The sequence below is a fragment of the Corvus hawaiiensis genome, chromosome 6, assembly GCF_020740725.1.
Source record: "Corvus hawaiiensis isolate bCorHaw1 chromosome 6, bCorHaw1.pri.cur, whole genome shotgun sequence".
NCBI lineage: Eukaryota > Metazoa > Chordata > Aves > Passeriformes > Corvidae > Corvus > Corvus hawaiiensis.
In genome coordinates, this window is record NC_063218.1 from 29181804 (window position 1) to 29198541 (window position 16738).

The window sequence follows — 16738 nt, forward strand, 5'->3', positions numbered from 1 at the left end:
CAGGATTTGTTCCATGCTGAGACTTTGTGTATGTCAGCCTAGTTTTGGTGTGAACCATTAGCTGCATATATCCTCTTTGTTACATATATGCAAATATTCCTTTAAACATGTGAGAATAGTCCTATAAAAAATTCTAAGAAATCTCCCAGGCTGTTCAATGAGACACCCATTGCAGGGTTTTGAAAAGGTCCAGAAGAATTAAATGTTACCTCTAACGCTTGAAAAGCAAATATAGCAGTTCATCCATTCTGATCTGCAGTTTGTAACTAAACTACAATGTCAATGTCATTGTGTTAATGCTTTCAATCTCAGGAAAAATGCATTATAAATACTTTTCCACTGTCTTAATTGCTCTCAGTTTCCCAAACAGGAAGCCATTATTTGTATGCAATAGCTTAATTCTCAGAATTTTATATTTTTTATAATCATTCTAAGTATTACGTATTTCTGATATAGTTTTATTGATATTTGAGTAATTCATTTGACCTATTTTCAATTGATACAAATTATGCACAGAAAATATATTAAAAGAACATCAAACAGTCAATGCACTTTAAAGTTAGAATATGGTAAGATTATACTTGCCTGTTATCTTTTCTCTGCTCCCCTGTGTACCTGAATTACAGTTGTGAGGTTACGTGATTGGATTCTCCCCACACACCACTCTTCTGAAGACAAATTAAATACATTTATCAGGGCCCTGAGCATAGCCTTGCCCTGAGCACAGCCTTGCCCCATGCCAGCCCCTGGGGTCAGCCCCTTCCCAGTGGAACTGCAGCAGGGCCTGCCAAGATGGGCCCACATCCAAGTCCACATCCCAACCTGGCCTTGACCAATCCCCATCCAATGGAAAGTGCCCAATGCCCAGGGAAGGGGCTGCCCTGGCACCCCTGGTTGCCCTGCTCTTGGATGCCATACCTTGTCCTGCTGCCAGCCTGGGGAGTCCCTGCCACTCCTGGCCCTGGGCCCACATGGAGCTGCAACCCACATGGCAACTTGACAGTATTCAATGAGAGAAATTTGCCTCCTTTGGGGCAGCATTTGATAATGTACAATAAATTAACTGTGTTGCAAAAAAATATATTACTTGCCTCAGGATTAAGAAAACGGAATTTCACACTAAAGTATTATTTTTTTTTAATTATTATTATTATTATTATTATTATTATTCTACTGAATTCCTCTGAGGTGTTGGAGAACAGAAAAGAAATGCTGAAAGTTTTTGTCAAAGAAGTGGATTCAAATTGTTCTTTATTGGAAGGTTATACTTAGAGGGGGAAGAAAGAGCCACCTCCATGCAGCAGCACAGGTCCTTTGTTTCAAGACTGTAAGTGCAGGGAGGGCTGCTGTATGAACAACCTGGGTTGTTCATACAGTCCTTGCACACTTTCAGAATATGCCAGCTACAAACCTCCTTGGTTTGGAAAGGTGACTGCTTGTGAGACAATTTCTGTAAGCAGTCTGCATGCAGCCTTCTGCATCAAGGATATTCCAAGATATTTGTCTCCTGGGACAATTACACTTTTCTGCTAAAGACTAATGGTTGGGAAGTTATACTAAAATGTAGGTAGTTAAATAAATACAGTATTTTATAAATTATTGTATAATAAAATACTTTTACATAACTAAAATAGAGGGTTTGCTTTATACTAAATGTAAATTGTAAGAAATGGAGAATAACTTTTCCATATTGCTGGTGTTCAGGATTAATCTTTAGGTTATGGAATCAAGTCCTGAATTTTTCTTGACTTCTCTAGTCAGGTGAGTATGAGCATCTTACATTAACTTTACCAGCAGTGATGATATTTTCTAAGAAACTGTAAATGCACAATTCAGAAGATTCTCATTCACCTGTCCTGATGTTACTGCATTTTGTATAGAAGCTTCAAATATTTATTTAGAAAATAGCTTTATAATATGGTTTGGAGTATGCCTTCACACAAGGAATATAAAACTTCAAAGCATACTTGGACATCTTACTATGAAATGGAACAAAGTCAATGTGAAATCTTTAAAGGCAATTGTCCTACACAGGGATAAAACTTGCTTGTGTTCTTTCACAGCACCATCCCTCCCCTCTGACTATCTTCCCGAAGGAGGTGATTGTCTTCCATGCTATGTGGTTTAACACTCCCTTATTACATCTGACTGTAGGATCCCATCTCACTCTCCTCCAGCAATACAGGAACACTTGGAAATTTAAAAGTAATGTGCTTGCAGTAAAGGGTGAAGTAAGAGCTTTTGCCTTTCCATGGGAATTGAGACTTTTGTTCTGAAAAGCCTATATGCAGACTGAAAAAATTCAGACCCCGCCCAGCACAGATATTGGATGGCAAAGAATCTGACTCCAAACGCCTAATGAAGCCACATGATGGGAGAAAATCACAATAATAGGAAAGCAGTATTTTGCAATATAATTTGAAATACATATATTACTATTGTTTTATATATACTAATGAACTCTGAGCTATTTTATAATTGAAATATATGTTGACTTATTTCATAATAGATAACAATATAAAGTATTAATTATTGCTTTATTTGACATTACACATTTACTGTGCTTCCATGTACATATTGAATGTGTCTCTGCTTTAAGTCTTTTAAGTCTCCCGTCCATGTGTAATAGCCCCTGTTCATACTGAAACTCCATTATTTTTCTGTTAATTTGCTTGTGTTCAGACAGATCTTCCTGAGTAATTTACCTCTGTTAATATTCCCTTCCATTGTACAAGTTCTATAAATAGATTTAGACACTAGATTAAAAATAATAGAAATCAATAATAATGTCTATGTTTCTGATAAGTTCAAGTACTAGAGATAGAGGTTTCACTCCAGCAAAACATGTAAGCATGTGCTGATTTTTTTTTTTTCTTTAGGATATAGTTCTGTTTCTGGCACACTTTCCAAAGAATTTATGACTTTTTCTTCATCTATGTTTTAGCAAGGCTGGCATTACATTTCCGACTTACCAAATCCACTGCATTTTTTCAACCTCTAATTAATTTAATTCTTGAAGTTGGACCTCTTTGTTCATTAATTCAACTCTGATGTAGTATCCATCCAGGATTCCAGTTAGTGTTAAATGTCTTCTTATCTCATCTTTCCTATGTGTCATATTCTTATTGAAGTCTTGCAGGTGGTCTTGGCATGTTTACAAAAAATCTCAGCGGTAGTAAGAGCTATGCAGTGGAAAAAATTTATACATATTCCAAATGTAGAGAAGAATAGTATGTCAAGCAGGCAAAGACTGAACCTGTGTATTATACTTTACAGAGTCTGGACTGTAAACTTCTTCAGCTTTAAGAGGTCTTCCTTACAAGAATAATTATATAATTCTTGCAGTGTCTAGTCTTTTGTAGGTATGTTTTAAAACAAATAATAAATTATAAGCAAATATATATCATATATACTGACCTTACATTGAAATAGGAGAAACAGAAAATGAACGTGCAGAGAGGACATTCATATTTTAGCCACAGACATAATTTAAAATTAGATACACTTACATTGGGAGTGGAAGAGAAATAAGTCTGAAAATCATGTTTGGAAATGTAGAGGGTGAAAGGAGATTAATGTAAATGGCAGAGAAGGTAGACGGTGTAAGACTGAAAAACATCAAGTCAAAATATACGTCTGATTCTTTGGATAAATACTCATCACTAAAGATTCCCTCATCTATTATTCTATCTATTGGCATCAGGCTGTCACAGACTGTTTCATATAAAGGGCTGGTTTAGCATATGTCTGTTGTAAAATAATTGTGGCTTTAAAACCAGAGTGAAAGCAGGATTCTTTATAGCCTTGTTATTAGGTTTCAAAGCAACAATGAAAACTGCTATTGAAAAGGAATTAAATTTAATAATCAGACTATTAACCAAGGATATTTGCTGCACATTACACAGAGACAAATTAAAAAGATTACTAAAATTTCCAGAAAACATCTGCTAAACAATGCCAAATTGATGATAAAGAAAATTGAGTTGCCTTTGCAGTTGTTTAATTTATCTGTACCTAGCATAAAAGAGCTATCAAAGACTATTCATTTGTTGCTACTTCAGAAAAATTCTATCTGTGAATCCTTAAAAGCTGAGACCTAACTTATTGCCAAGTTTTTCTTTTTCTGAATTGATGGAACCATGGAGAGATGAGTTAAGCTCCTCCTTTTAAAGGATAAAGCTATACCTTTACTGTCTTGACACTATAAAAAAGATATGGAGCCAGGTTTCATTTAGATTTGACTTCAATTAAAGGACTAAAACCCCAAGTTGTGGGGAAAAATACCCAACTAACCAAACAAAACGCTGCAACCCCAAATAAACCAAACTACAGATGGTTTGTTTTACCCAGCCTTTTAAAATATCGGTGACACAAAATGTAGGTGTAAGATTTCACACTGATGAGCTATTATCTGGTTTTCAATCTTCAATTTTTATTTTTCTTTTATTAGAGGTGTTTTAATTTCTGGAAGTAACTGCTATTTCCAAGTCAGTAAATAGTGCAGACCAATAAGAAGATACTGACAGGTGAAAGTTGGTACTGAGACCTATTTTTCTGCTGTATGCATTTCATAAGGGTTGACTTTGGACTGGTTGTAATCCAGGGGATTGAGTGCCCATTAGGAATTAAATGCAGGATTTTGATTTAGTTTTGTCCAAAAGAAATAGAATTGGTAAATTTGAAAAACAGTCTGCAATGTGTAACTAAATGTTGCGACAGGGAATGATCAGGCGACGGTCCTCAGACAACTACCCAAACAAAAAAACTGATAGAAAAAGGAATTCAGTATGACTAGTTCTTGAAAAATTAGATGCTATTAGCTCATGCTGGTTCACACATTTCCCTACAAATAGAAACATTAATTTCACAGGTGCTGGGATGGTAAAATGAACCTCACTTCCCCTCCCTCCCCTTACTTTGTAGTTCTACACTTATAGTTCAATTTGAAGACTTTCTGATGACCTTATAGTTCCTTTTCTTCACTGAATTATTGTAGAATTTTTTAATCTGAACAATTTATTCCTGGTTTATGTATCTATTTAACCTATTCATTTGAGTAACAAAGAAAAAATACCAAACATTTTGGCAGTTTTACTGCCAGTTAGAATTGCATTTGGTTTAAATTGTCCTTTGAAGAAAGTATTTTTTAATAACACACTCCTGCTTTTACTTACCAGTAGCAAGAATAAGTAAATTTTAATTAATTTCTGAAGATGTTCCTTAGATCTTTATTAGACTTCATTGCCTCTTTTTTGATCTTGAAATAATTTTTTTCATTGGCCTTTCCCATTTTCCCTTCTCAAATATAAATGTAATACTAAGAAAAATTAAAATCTATAAACAGAAATAAATAAGAAAGCATTAATGAAGTAATGACACATTGTAGAACTCTAGCACTATAAGACAGCTCAGGCTGGAAAGGACTTCAGAAGGTCTGTCACAGCTGGGTCAGATGCAAGGTACTGCTAGGCTGCTCAGGGCTTTAGCCAATATGGTCTTGAAAACCTCTGGGAATAAAGATGTCACAGTCTCACTTAGCAACCTGTTTCACTGCTCAATGCCTTCATGGTGGAAGAAAAAACCTTCTGTTAGGCTCACTTTGGACCTCTCTTGCTCAACTGGCTCTGTATTGATGACCCCCTTGTAGGCATTGGGAGGCTGCTATTAGCTGCTCGACAAAACTGTCTCTTGTCCAAGCTGAACAAGCAAACTCCCTCTGACTCTTCTAACAGAGCGAGAACTCCATCTCCCTGACCATCCTGGTAGTCCTCCACTGATCAAATACCAGTTTATTAATGTCTTTCTTATATTGGAGGAGCCCTAAATCTGGATATGGTATTTTAGATTAGTCTAAAAAAATACAGAGCAAAGGAGAACAATGATTGCCATGACTGGACGCACATTCACTCTTCTAGGAGATTGGTTGTCTGAGTCCCACTGTTAACAGCTGCTGCAAAGAAAGGAAGACGTGAGGATCTGTCCCTCCCTCCCAAGAAGTTCCTTCTCACTAGAGGTCTCACGAGTAGGCAACATTGCAATTGTGTAGCAACCAGATCTGTTCCTGTCATGCTGCCTTGATCCCACCTCAGCCACAGACTTGCTTCCTGGATTGACTTTGGACCTGCCCCACTACCATGCATTTGCTATGTGATCACAGAATTTATTGGTTGACCATCCAAACATTGTCTTCCCAGCTATCCTGATCCTGACTTACTGACTCAACTTCCTGACTCATTGTCAGTGAGGTCAGTGCCCTTTCCCACTCCTCTGCAACCCTCAGTTCCCAGCTTGCCCTTCCTTCATGGAGCAGTCCATCACTGCAACTCCTTAACAATCAGTTCTGTTGAGCTACTGGCTTGGCTTCTGCTATGCCCGAGCACACTGGGTTCATCTCACTGCCTGACAAGATGCTTAGTGAATCCCCATCTTCCACGGTTGCAAAGGGATCTTCCTCTCCAGTTGCAGGACCTTTGATTCATCCTTTTAAAAATGTATTGGCATATTTTAAAAACAGCACAAACTATTTGCATTATTTCTTAAGAAAATAAACATGCATAAACTAAAACTTAAAGACTAATATTCTGCAAACAAGGAATTATAAAAAAAAAGTGTTAAAATGAAAACCCTAAGACAAGAGTTATATTCACATATTACACAAAAGAGGCTCACTTCAATGACATTCATTTCTGTGATACAAATTGCTTTATGGAAAGTAAACAAATCAAAATGAAAACAGCAGCTGTGGCTTAAAATTACCATCAACCCCCCCCAAAAATCACCGAAAATAGTAATTAAGAATGAAAGTCCATTTATAGAGCTGACAAAACGTCTTGCAATGCTAATATCATTATCAAATACAAGAAGAATCATCACAAATAAATCATATTATCATTGCTACAATTCTATTTCATTTTTCCTTTTTTTTACTTTTCCCATTTTATTAAACAAAAACCCCTAAAATTTGCAGGCAATGGCTCTAAAATTTGTTTTTTAATATAGCCCTGTGACAGGAATGTTGTGAGCATTACTACCAGCAGGGTTGGTAGGTACTAATTCAATACTAACTTCAGTTACACTGAAGTTTAACAAGCATCACAGCTATAATGAGGTAGGGGTATTATTAGATTTATTGTTAAACCATTTTTGTAGTACTTCGCAGAGTCAAGCCCTTAGTGATCTACACCATTAAAGTATATAGCAAGATAATATTTTGGTATAAAAACAATATAGGAAAATATTCTTCCAAAACACTTCCACCAAAGTGGTGGCTCACAAGCCACAACACCACTATTCAAAGGTGCTGGCTAACAAGCCCCAATACCCCTCCACAATCTCCCCCTCCCACAACAAAGTTCAATATGGGGTAGAGCAAGATAGACACACTTTGCCCAGACACAGCAAGGGAAGAAAACAAGACAGAAAAGAGAGAGGACAAGAAATATCACTAGTCCTTCTATCCTACTCTGGTCCTGGTCTGGAGCTGGGACAAACAAAGAGAACAAAAGAGAAAGAGAAGAAAAAAAGAGAGAGAGCTTGATCTTTAACCTTTCATAGTTCGCCTCGTGCATGCCTCCTATGAAAACTAGATTTTTTGCTCTGTTTTTTTTACATGTGCACAGCCAGTCCTTCTTCAGGAAGTGAGTTGGGGGGGATGGAACTGAGCACGAATCCCAAGTGGAGCAGGAAGTTGGCTCAGAACAGTGCTGCCCCACTTCCATGGTACCCTCTCCCCTCATCACCCGTTTCCTGTACTGATACTCAGAATGTTTAAAAGAAAACATGCTTAGGTCTGGTTCTCTATACAAATATATGTAAAACCACATGGTGCAACAGAGATTCATCCCTGTTCTTTTCATGGCAAGAGTTTCCTTCCTTGGCTTTATGATTACTGGACTTTATAGAATATCACTGTTATCACTTAGTGACATAAAAATAGGGTTTATTTTGATATAAACAATCATTTTGCAATAAACATTGCTTTTTATCAATTCCTCACTTCACTGACTCACAGGTGTTAGGAACATAATGACAGTTTCAAATTAAGACATGGATACATGGGATTAATTAAGTAGATGTGGAAGGGACAGAGACACTGCAGTGCTTAACTTTAATGAATTTGGGCCTAAACTGTGAGCATAAGAATTATGCATTTCACAGATGGAATAAAAAGATTTATAGGCTGAAGAGAGAACTGTAAGCTTCCCAGCAATAAATGATAAGTAGAAAACAGTATCTGATAAACAAATCTGAGAATAATGCTTTTGAGATGATACCTCTGTTAACAGAGGAAGCAGAACCAGGATTTTCACTAACAGTTAGCTTCAAAATTCTGAGCTCCACTTAGGTAGTCTTGATATTTAAACAAAACTAAATGCTCCTGAACTATGTTCCCCTTTTACACCAACTTGCAAACTAAACCTCTCATCCAGAGAAAGGAAAATTCTAGTCTTTTTTCTTCTTAACCACAATGGATACAAATACTATTCTCAAACCATACAAACCAGAGTTGAACTCTGTATTCTCGCCTTTCTTGTAAAGTGTATTCACCTGCCCAGCTGCAAGATTCATGGGGCACAAAGGAAAGTGACTCTGGAACTCTGTATTTAGTGACAGTGTAATTCTCATTGTTCAAGATCCCATTTCTACATCCAACATAATTTTTTGTAATTTTCATCCAATGTAGACAGATACAGTGTAGAATGCATAGAAAGCAATGAGGTAGCAGATTTTAGCATACATCTCCTAAATCAGTGTTTTAAGATATTAAATGGCCTAAGAGTAATCTACAGTCACATAACTGATGATATATCTTTCTTTATTAGCTCCATCAGTCTTGAAGTCTTTCCAAAAAAGACTTCCAGAGGTGAAGTTAAGAAAACAGTTGCTCTTTTGCTACTCTATGAAAATGTGGGCATTTACGACACTCCTTCAACAGCATTGTAAAAGTTACGTTGCTATCAATGCTCAGAAGACAGCTGCTGGCTCCCAAGTTGTCAAGCATTTGAAAATAAGAAACTCAAAGTAGTTTTTATTGAAACAAATCATGACAATACCACAACTAAAAGTTATTAACTATTTAATCCTTGGATTATCTAAAGCCTGAAATAAGAATGACTAGTATGACTAACATACCTGTTTTATCAGATCTGTTTCTGAACTCTTTTTTGCTACAATGGGCTGATCCACCAGCCATTTCAGCAATGAATCTTACTAGATTTTCAAAAAACTTCAGAGAACTTTTTGGCGTTTTCTACCTGCCTGACACAATACATTGAAGTCTACACCACTTGGAACTGAGAGTTATGTTAGCTCCATCAGTTGAACTGTGTCACAAATTTGGCTCTTCTACTCAGAAAAGTGACTTCAGAAGTAATTTTACCAGGGGGAGCCTGATTCCACATGCAAAAGAATGCAGAATTTTGACCCTTCATAAACATTTTAGCCTTTAGAGTACTGTCTTTAATTTGTGCTCAGCAGAACACGAATTGATTCTTTTACATCAAAGCTTAGGAAAACTTCGTTTAGGCTTCATCCTTCATAATCTATCCCTCCTTTCCAACAGCTCAACATTAATGTAATATCCAAAAATAAAACTTAAATTCCAAACAGTCAACATAAAAGCCTACACAGCAGAGGCGAAATTACGATACACATAAATTAAGCCTTTCAAAGCTAGTTTTTGTTTTTGTTTCTATTTACTCTGTAGAGTGGAAAAGAAGGTTTGTTTTCAGTTCAAGTCTTCTATCTATACAACACAGGTTTTTTTCATTAAGTTAACAAAATATAAAGAACTGATATTTGTATGGATAGAAATATCTTGAAACAGCTAAACAGCTTTGTGTAATTTTCAAATACGTATTTGTTGATAACAGAGAAATATCAAAGCAGATGGGATTATCTGGTCACTAGATGTCAGCAGTATGTGGAATTAATGAAGCAAAATAATGACAAAAGTAGAACTTCCTGTTATAAAAAGACAGAGGAACTTCCAGCGTAATGAGATTTTCTTTTAATTACCTATTTAGAAAATTCTATAACCCTCATCATAATAATGATGCAGTTCATCAGTGTATACAACCATCAATGACCTGATAAATAAGACAATTTTTCGGTTATATCCATAAAATTTTTAATATAATTTCAATACGCTATTAATTATTTAATTTTTAATCTAGAATGCCATTATTACACCCACTAATATGTAGTTTCTGGCGAGAAAGTTCTCTCATCTCTAAAAAAATTCCTGCTCTGGCTGCTGAATAAAGAAGCTGTTTTCAAACTTTTTCATGACTTTGGAAAGTTTTATGGGTTTATTTTAATTTATTTTTTATTGTTCAAGAGAGACACTTAAAAATCTGTCCTTCTTATCATATGCTAGGTATAAACTGTAATATTCTCTATTTACTTCCAAAACTGGTACAAGAACAAGGAGTTTTTCTGCATCCAAAACGGTCTGTATTGTTCCCATTCTTCTTTTTACACTGAAACAGATTTATTTATTATTACAATTAAAGACTGGTATGCTTTATTAGCACTCCTTACTGTAGGACATGTTTCTGTGACATGCTCCTGCTTCATCTGCTGCTATTAATTTAGGATCTTGATCAAGGTAAATCAAGATCAAGAGGACTAGATCTTGCAGAATATACTGCTTACAAATAGAAGAAACCTCAGGGGGTTTTGTGTCATTAAGGTGAGGCACAAATACTGTGTTGGATTTTTTACTTCCTGTGCTTTGAGATGGCTATCTGGACCTATCTCTGCAAGTTTTCTTTAGTAAGAGACTAACCATTTAGACCACACTTAGAATGATTTTGGACTCAGTGTGAGCGTGACAGAAAAAAATTCCAGGTTATACTTGTGTAGCAGCAACAGATAAAGTTGAAAAAAACTTTCACTTAATATCACGTTCAAAACAGCAATGTCAAATCCTAAATTGTGATCATGCAGAAAAAATCCCCCATTGAAATTAACCTATTTTACTGTGTTCCCATAATAATAGCATGCACTATTATTTTGTTAAATTTCTGACATATTCTGTGGGTGCATGGATCCAATCAGATAAGAAATACCTTAGAAATACCTCTTTTTTTTTACCTTTGCAAATACATGTGACAATGTTCAGCCAAGGTATCTATAATTGCGTCCAGTGAATAGAGGGCCAGATGGCAAACAAGTAGAGTCTCACTATAAGTAGCATGGTACTCTTTCCATAAAAACAAGGCTTTTATGTGTGTAATGAAATGTTACTCTTTAGCAGTGAAGGTGCAAATTAAACAGTGTCAACCTTCATGAAAATTTGCAAAGTGGAAAAGAAACAACGCTGCGTTTATGGCAATTATTCAAAACCCCCATTTTATTTGGGCTAATCCTAGTACCAGAAAACATCAAACACCTTCTGACTGCTTGCCATGATATTTTTGAAATAAGGTTATTTTTGTAGAGATCAGCCAGTTTGAATAAAGATAATAAAAAATCACTTCTATATAATGCAATTTTATCAAACATGTATTATCAAACACCCCAGACTTTAATTTCTCTGTTGTCACCACCTTTCTATCATCTTTCATGCTTTGAAGCCAAGACTCATACTGTACTTAAAACCTGACAGCATAGTATGCATTAAAAAAAGGGAATTCTATGGCCTATAGCAACAGTGCTCTCTTATAGTCATGGTGTGAAGACAATAAAATAGTAAGCTCCTGATATATCATAAGGAAGTATGTGTCTAGTTCATTTATATATTTATATTTTGAAAAACACATTATTTGGGAAGGGTGAGAGTTTTTGAATGCTTATTAAAATACACATAAAAAAAGTAAAAAGTGGGGATCATCTATATGCATGGGCCATGTTTTATGAAAAATCAGAAGCAGTTTCTGCTCCCACGTAAGCTACAAATAGTTTGGGTTTTGTGTTCAGTGGCTGCTGCATTAGAACCTGTGTGACCTTGTTAGATCTCTTTTCTTGTCTAATACTGAATAAACCTTCTTCTTGGCCACCGTTGATTTTAACTAAAACGACAAACTGTATAAAATAGCAGGATGAAACATGCACGTAGAAGTTAATGCTCACTGGCAGCTTTCCAATATAAAACTGAAATTATAATTCATTGGAAAAGAAAAAAAATGGAGAGAGATCTTGATTTCAGATATAAAGACAGGCAGATATAGAAAGGGAAAATATTAAATAAGCCTTTCTTGTGTCTGTTTTCAAAGATAGTTTTTCTAATGTAAATGTGCTGGAGCAAAACTATTATTAATGATGAAAATGAAAATTTTCTTGTAATTCTCTGTATTTTAACATAACACAATTATAACATACCTAGTAAATTAAACTCCTTAATCATCTTCTATATTTTCCCATTTTATCTAAAGATTGCAGTGTTGTTCATCTATAATATTCACCCCAGAAATAAAATCATTAATCACCTTGGCATCCAGAAAAAAGGGTTACATATTATTTCTTATGATATCTAGGGTACAAAACCTGAGGAAGATATTAGTTTTTAATAATTCTGATCCACTCATTGGGATTCATCATGTTGAATAAGCAGGTAGTCCTCTTGCAATAAATTTCAGTGTAATGCAAAGAAGCAAGACACTCACAATTCAATGGTGTTTAAATATCATACATCATAGGGCATGTTTTCCCCCCACATGGTTAAAACTGAATGAAAAATGAAAGGTATTCATACTGAAAAACTTTAAATTTTAGTTACCTATGTTATGAAATAGATTCCATGGGCTTCTGCAGTTGGTGGAGAAAGACAAACTTTAAGAAAACAATTCAATTTACGTATGTTAGGTCTCTGATCTGGAGAGAAGGTAGCAACTGTACACATAAAAGGGATGTGGGGAGACTGGCCAACTGACTTCTGTCCCTAACATAGGGGACATAGTTTGGTACTATGAATAGCTCTCCAAACTTTTCTCTTACAGAACTCTCTTTATGCTGCTCTATTCTTCAATGTATTAAGTCTTGTTGATCGTGGAAAATTCAGATGTGGGTAGGTCATATTTCCAGAGCCTGTCTTCCCACAGAACTCTGGAAGACTCCCATAAGACAGCTGGGGGAGAATTGAAGATATGCTGATTTCAGCAGCTTTTATCTTGGTAATTCAGGAAGAAAAAAAAAATCAAAGGCACACAAGTTTTTGCCAAGTTACTTCTATTTAAGAACTTAGGATCCCAAAGCTTTTGGCCAAAGCTAAAAGAATGTAAGTAAAATACAAGAGACCTTCCATTTAGGTTCTTTTCTAGATGAAGATACAGAGATAAGCAGAAAGCTTTTAGTGGGAAACAAAAACACAGACATACAATATCTTTCCTTCACCCTTCCCAGGTTCAAATTCAGTCCTTTATTTCAGTCTCTCCTACCAATGCAGTGGGTTGTGGAGTGTTATGGTCAGTACATAGTAGTTTCTCTCAGCTGCTAATTTCCTCTTACACTTTTCAAGATGACAGTTCCTTTAATCACAAGCTGCAGTGGATATCTGCTTCAGCATCATGGACCACTTCATCCTCATATTATGATCTTGGTGTTTGTTGCCCTTGCTGCTTCTCACTCTCTTTGTTCTCTTCCCTTCTGTCCATCCAGTATTTTTTGCCCTTTCTTAAATATGTTTTCACACTGGGTTCATACTGGAGCCAGCTATAAGCCACCTGAATGCTCTCTCTCACTCAAGCCCATTTCTTAATTTTGCAGTTTTCATGAAATGAAAAAAAATCATTCCATATGGTCAGATTTCCCTACTGAATTGCTTGAGATTTTTAATTTGTTTTTAATATTCAAAGTGTTAATTTTAACTCTACTACCTGATGCATCTGTTGCCTCTGAGGTATAAATAATTTTCTACTTCTTGGAAAAGAAAACTGATTCAGATTTGTTGCCTTTTCAACAACTCCAGGGATAAGCATACTACAGAAAATATACCAATAACTTTCAGAGTATTTTATTATTCCTGTGCAGACTCCCAATATATCTTTTTTTTTTTTTTTTAAGTAAACAAAAGTAATTTAACAGTATGTTTGCTGAACTTCAGTAGCTACAGAAATCATTCTGCTCACTTTTGGCACCACTGCTTACAAAACAAAGTATTTGACATCATACTGCAATCTGAAAATTATTACCAGTAGAAGCAGAAATATGAGAAATAAACATAACAAGAAAACCAAATCAAAAACCATTAAAAAAAATTTACCTCAAACAGTGCAGACACAGTCGTCAGGTAGTATTGTGGCATCAAACCTATCTAAGTAATGAAAAGACCTACCTCCAGATCAAAACTGAAGGATGTTCACAGCTCCAGGCAATTCAAAAGGCATATTAGCATATTTTAGATTGTGGACATTTGGAAAATGAATTCTTGTATACAGTCTCAGCTGGTATTTTATGATTTCTATCCTGCATGAGTAGATTAATCCAATGTTTTCTTTCAGCCTGTACCACCTGGACACAATGCTCAGTGTGTGCATGTACCTTTTTGAATGTGACAAACTTTTCCATGGCAACATTCTCTGTAAGAAATGACATTGCTCTCAATACTAGGTAGCAGCCTGAATATATTGAAGAAAAGATTACTCCTTAAGTAAGGCAGAGAAAATGTTATTCTAACAGTCTGGGGGTTGATTCTTCCATTTTCTTGTGTTGCAGGTTATCACAAAATCATGGAGTCATAGAATATGCTGAGTTGGAAGGGACCCACAACGAATATTGAGGCCAACTGGCCCCGCACAGGATATCCCCAGAGTCACACCCTGTGCCTGAGAGCATTGTCCAAATGCTTCTTGAGCTCTGTCAGGCTTGGAGCTGTGACTACATCACTGGGGAACCTGTTCCAATGCTCAACCACCTTCTGGGTGAAAAACTTTTTCCTGATATCCAACCTAAACCTCCCCTGACTCAGCTTCATGACATTTCCCCAAGTCCTGTCATTTGCTAACACCTGTATGAAATGGGCATCAAGTATTGCCATGTTGAGTTAGCAGCTTTCTATGCTCCCCTTGCCAGGTGTAAATGACTACAATATCTTTAGATTCTAGTTTTCATCTCTGAACAAAAAAACCAAAAGTCACTCATTCCTACTATCTAGCAATTAGATCTCACTGCAACTGGTTGCCATAGCTACCAGTTACCGGCTAAGGACTTTTGTCTTTTTGCTAGGATTTCCTTAGAAACCTTGACACAAGCAACAGCACTGACAGCCTGAGTTCCAGCCCTATGCTGAGATCTGGCAACCCTATCTGGAATAAGGGTCTCCCAGTCCCCAGGAGACTTCCACCTTCTTTTGGCAGCATCTGATAAGTAACCCATCCTTACCTGGAGAATCAAATTTGACTGCTTTGTATATTCCAGATGCCTCAAACCCTAGTAACCTGGCTGGAAATTGTCACTTCTCAATTAATTGGATAACCTTCTTTCTCATTAAAAACTTGCATGCATTTGTCGAAATGTAGTGACTTCCTTTTGTTTGCTCTTTTGTCTTTTTACTATTCCTTGTGTCTTCACTCCCTAATCAGACAAAATCTTAGTTCCCACAGCTGAGCATATACGTGAATTTATATATGGGGGGGTGTGTTTGTATATGTGCATATATATGATTGCACAAGTGAGCAGATATTATAGGTCAGATCTTTGTATTACACATTGAATTGCTGACATCATTTTAGATAGATAAACATCTTGATAGTTAACTGCTGAATGCATAAGCCAACTAATTTATTCAACTACTTATTAAAATAAAGAAAATCAAAACCCCAACAAAACCCACTACTCTCTTCCCCCAAAACACTACTAATAAAACAAATCATCAAAAAAACTAACCCACCACAAACTTCGAAGACCATTGATGCAACTGTAAAAACAGTTAGAAGTAAAAATAATAAAAAATATAAATATAGAGAAAGTTATTTCTAATGAGGGCAAGAATCATACAAAGAAAATTTTTGCTAGAGGAGGCATCCTCAATACATACAATTAATTATGTGTTAAAGATGAAAGACAATGCAGATAATAAGATATGGCACTTCTAGCTAATGTAGTGAACCTAAATAAGTTTATAGTCAGGCTTTCCTGGAAATTAAGAATATAACAGTTTCAATGCATAACTCTTCAAAAAAAGCTTTTGCCTCTGATTCTTGTCCAAGTAGCTAAGAATTGTGGGAATTTGATGATATCTTTATTGAGATATCTTGCTAGAATCCTGATTAAAAGACTGAGTTTGGAGAGTTCAGTGTCCAAATTAAGATGTTATCAGGAACATTAAGTTTGATAGAGAGGGTCAGTTTCGGTACTTAATTTTGGTGTTTAGATTGAACTATAAATGTAGAGTTTTATATTCCTCTTTACCCATAATGGAATATTATCTGAAATCTCTTGTTGGGGTCCCTCCCCTGCCGTGTAGCCCTGGGAGAGGGGCCCTGAGGGCACAGGCACGGGGCTTCCCTGTCCCTGCTCAGCCTCGTTCCCATTGGTTGGTTTGTGTCCCCTGCGCGGGCAGAAGGACCCTTGGTCCCGTGACTGGAACAGTTCCTCAGCAGAGCCCCGGCCATGCGGCTGGAGAAATAAACATCTCTGAAACAGCTATCAAGAATCTGTCTGTCCGTATATATTTCCTTTCCACGGGACTCCTGGTTTGATATATGCGTGTTGCAGGATCCCCACTGCAACAAATGGTGGAGATTTGTGAGCAGAACGATCCCCGATCCCTAAGCGACTGATTTGTGTGAGTAAACCC

General features: G+C 36.2%; 1 long non-coding RNA gene across 1 annotated transcript in view; it reads right to left on the minus strand.

Annotated features, from left to right (window-relative positions):
• Positions 1–14469, minus strand: part of LOC125327839 — a 139544-nt gene extending 125075 nt beyond the window's left edge. The window contains exon 1 of the long non-coding RNA XR_007204393.1: positions 14276–14469. This is a non-coding gene — a long non-coding RNA (uncharacterized LOC125327839). The remainder of the gene's footprint in view (positions 1–14275) is intronic.
• Between the last annotated feature and the right edge of the window lie 2269 nt (positions 14470–16738).